Source organism: Lichenostomus cassidix, chromosome 13 (genome assembly GCF_008360975.1).
Source record: "Lichenostomus cassidix isolate B80296 chromosome 13, HeHo_3.0, whole genome shotgun sequence".
Taxonomy (NCBI): Eukaryota; Metazoa; Chordata; class Aves; order Passeriformes; family Meliphagidae; genus Lichenostomus; species Lichenostomus cassidix.
In genome coordinates, this window is record NC_139494.1 from 1060752 (window position 1) to 1064840 (window position 4089).

The following is a 4089-nucleotide window of genomic DNA, read 5'->3' on the forward strand; positions in this document are numbered from 1 at the left end:
GTGCCCAAAGGAATTGCAAAGAAAGCTGAGCTGTGGAAAACGAATGTCAATTTATTTACAGAAGAGCAGCAACAACAACGAGCTGCAGAAAATATTTACAATAGGAGAATCTTGATAACAATCGATAGAACGTATTTACAGTAGAACGTTCTATCTAAAAACTGGAACCTAAACAACATATTTACAGAAGCTAACAACAACTAAAACGGGAACAGCAACTGGAACAACAACTGGAACGTATGTACATGTTGGCTCTCCGCCATCTCCATCAGTCCTGGAAGAAAAGGAAGCAGCAGGGTCACTCCAGCCCGGCCCTGAGGGCTGTTCCCTGTGCCCCCAGGCTGGCACCCACTGGCCCAGGGGCACTCTGCTGCCAGCACTGAGCCTGGCTGGGGCTGGGAGCCGTGCCTCAGGCACTGGCACGGGGCTGGTGTGGCCCAAAGCAAGCGCAGGGCAGGCCGGGGGTGGCGCTTGTGCCGCCAGAATCCAGGGATCCCCCCGGGGCACTGTGTCCCTGAGCAGGGCCACCCAGCCCAGCCCCAGCCTGGCGGCAGGGGACCCGCTGTGCCCGTGGGCAGGCATGGGGAGCACCTGCCTGTCCTGCTGCTGGCTCATCCCAGGACCATGGGCTCCTCCTCATCCTCCTCATCCACGTCCATAGCTTCTTCTCCCTCGGGCTCGTCCACCTCCATCTCCTCCACATCCTCTTTGATATCCACCTCCATCTCTTCTTCAAAATCCTCCTCATCCACCTCCATCTTCTCCTCCTCCTCAAGCACCATGTCCACCTCCATGGCCTCCTCAGCATCTCTGGCAGGCTGCAGCAGGTAGCACAAGCTCACAGTGGGGTCCCTTTCCCACACCATCCCCACAGGGCCCCAGCCCGCCCGGGCAGTCGGGGGCTGCCCAGCTCCATGGAATGCACTGTACCTCCGCTGGCACAGGAGAGCACATCTTGCTGGGGCAGGTGGTGAGAGCCAGGCAGCAGGATGAACTCAGGACTGATGGAACCATTTGGAGACGTTGAACAGGCTGCAGGGCGCAGGGAGCAGTGTGGTCTCCTCGCTGGCCACTGGGTCAATGGTTGTGTTGTGCCCAACAACAGGGGCTGGAGGCTGCGCCCGCAACATGGGCTGTGACATCACAATTGTGGGAGCTGGGATGTCACCGGAGTTCCAGGGCCACTCTGCACTGGGGCCTGGAGATCGTAGAATGTCCAAATCCTTGCATGGTTTGGCTTTGACAAGACCCTTAAGATGGTCTCACTGCAACCTGAGCGACCTCCCAGCAGCCCGGGATGCTCAGGACCACATCTAAGCTGGCCTTGGATGTTTCCAGGGCTGGGGCATGCACAGGCTCTCTGCACAGCCTGTGTCAGTGTCTCAGCACCCTCTTTGGGAAAAAAAATTCTTATTCAGATCATGGCCTAATCAATCTCCTTCAGTTGCCAGCAATCCCCCCTTCTCCTCTCACCACTGGCCCTGTTGAACACTCTGTCCCTCTCTTTCCTCTGGGCCCCTCCAGGTGCTGCATGGCCACAGTGAGACCTTCCTGGGTGCTCCTCCTCTGCAGGCTGAGCAGCCCCAACTCTCTCAGCCTTTCCTCAGAGCAGAGGGACTGCAGCCCTTGCAGCATCTCCATGGCCTCCTCTGCACTCCCTCCAACAGCCCCAACAGCTCCTTGCTGTGCTCAGGAGCCCAGAGCTGGGAGCAGGGATGAGCCCTGCAGGGGCTGCAGCAAGGTCATTCCAGCCCAGCCCTGAGTGCTGTTCCCTGTGTCCCCAAAGTGGCACACGCTCGCAGAGCAGAATTCTTTCATCCACCCTGAGCCCAGCTGGGGCTGTGAGTTTTTCTAACATCAAATCCAGTTATACTCTCAATCTGAACCCATCCTCTTTTCCTGTCGCTACATCTCCCAACCAATAGCTGGTCTCCCGCTTCCCTGTAGCCCCTTCACACACTGGAAAGGTGCTGGGAGGTCTCCACACAACCTTCTCTTTTCCAGCCTCAACAACTCCAACTTTCCCAGCCTGTCTTCACGTGGCAGGTGCTCCAGTCCCCTCAGCAACTTTGTGGCCTCCTCCCTGTCCTTCTCCTGTTGGGGACCCCAGAGCTGGAGGCAGCCCTGCAGCTGGGGTGTCCTGAGACTTGTTACTTCAATAGTCTTGTTACTGGTATTGTCTTGTTAATTCAATAGTCTTGTTACTTCAATAGTCTTGTTACTGTTACTGTCTTGTTACTTCAATAGTCTGTCCTGGGCAACGTTTATTTCAAACCTTCCCTAGCTCATAGCACTGAATGTATTAAAACACTGCAGTGAGCTCCACAGCTGATGAGCTTTTCAAATTAGGACTCATTATACCTCAAATAATATACAATTAATCACCAGAATTGCATCCAGCAGACATCCCATGGCTGGATTCTGAAATGGGGCTGCAGTTTTATGAACATTGGCAACATTTCTGGTTACGCATTAAAGCACAAGGACCTTTTACCACCTGGGTTCAAAGATTGTCTCAAAGGCTTTGGTTTGAATTTTTAGTTAGGCTGGGGAAGAAGAGGGGCTGAACTGAGAGTGTGTTTTTGTTGAGGCTTTCACATTCTCCTCAGTGTTCATTCATTAACAATGCCCACCGGTCAGCTGCCAGGCCTGGGAGACCAGCAAGACAAAAAGCTCTGAGTCTTGCTCCAATAATCCAGAAAAATGCCATATATTTGATCATACAATAGCCAAGTATCTCAAATCCACTTAAACAGATGATAAATAGGACTACTCCTGAATTCATTTCTATCCACTCAAATTCAGAGCAAAGGGACTGGTATAACAGATGCATTAAGTTCTTTTTTATTTCAGAAAAAAAAACCTTATAACTTAGAAGAGCAGAAGGCTGGAATCCCAACCCTTATGCTCATGCTGTCACCCGGAAAGCACATTTCCTCCTTGCTCCTGGCCAAATTCCCTTTATCAAAGGGATTTGCTCAAGCTTTCCTTGGAAAAGAACTCAACCTCTAAAAGGTTTTTGGTTGTATTTAGGCAGTTTTACCCAAAGAATTTGATATTCAATGTTAAAAAAGGAGATCCTTAGGCAGATTCAGATGTTTGTCCACAGGGAGGAAATAACATTCTGGAAATGGCAAAATTGACTTCAGTTGTATTATGATTATTTTAAATACAAACAAACAAACCCACAGAACTCACTACAATTCATCTTAGCTTTTTTTCTCCCCTGTCTCTTATAGACCTTTATTTCTGGCCATGACCTCTTCCAAAATCTGATCCACACGTTCATTTCCCAAGACAGCTTCAGTGGTGCTGTGTGTGAATTCACTGCTGGGTTACTCCCTCTCCAGGGAACCATGAGCTGTCTGTACACCTCTAGTTGTGCTCTGTGCTCTAATGAGGTGAGCTTTGGAAACTGCAAAGTTTTCCAGTTGTTCCATCTGCAGGTGGTGCCATGTGCAGAATCCCAAGTGTGGCTGCAGAGTTCCCAGGATCATGTCAGGATTCATTCATACTCAGACATTCTGGAAGAGAAGTCTCCAAGACTGGCCAGAAGCCGAGTGGAATTCACTGAGGGTTTGGGGTTTTTTTTTTCCCAAAAAAAGTATTTTAAACATTTTGCATTTTTCCAAATATCAGTTCAGCTTTCCCCCTCCTTTTTCTAACTCTTTTCCTCTGAAGTGGATAACAGCATTATGTCTGATCCTGAAATTCCAAACTGAATTATAGACCCAGGGCATGGCTTCCCAGAACAGCAACTGGAAGAGCACTTGGCCTTCTCAGGAAGAGGCAATTTGGATCTCTGGGTATGTCTTGGAGCACATCAGGCAGCAGCCCCTGCAGAGCTGCCTGTCCTGGCTGTCCAGCCTTGCTGATCCACACATCATGCACCTCTTTGCCCAGCTGACTGTGTGGAATTATCAGAGAGAGGGTTCCTGCTGAGAATGGAGACAATCCTCCCCATGGAGGCAGGCAGGAATCACCAGTTCCCAACTCTTCAGGATAAAACATACACAGGCCCTGCTTCCTCTGTCCTGGGACACCCCCTCTTAGTTTGAGTAGTGAAATCACGAGTCCAAAAGCTATGAA

General features: G+C 50.5%; 1 long non-coding RNA gene across 1 annotated transcript; it reads right to left on the minus strand.

Moving 5' to 3' along the window:
* Positions 1 to 365: 365 nt before the first annotated feature.
* LOC146431019 (uncharacterized) lies at positions 366 to 1046 on the minus strand. The gene is made up of 2 exons (XR_014854842.1): positions 931 to 1046; positions 366 to 818 (listed from the first exon to the last, which is right to left on the minus strand). It is a non-coding gene; the product is annotated as an uncharacterized LOC146431019 (long non-coding RNA).
* Between the last annotated feature and the right edge of the window lie 3043 nt (positions 1047 to 4089).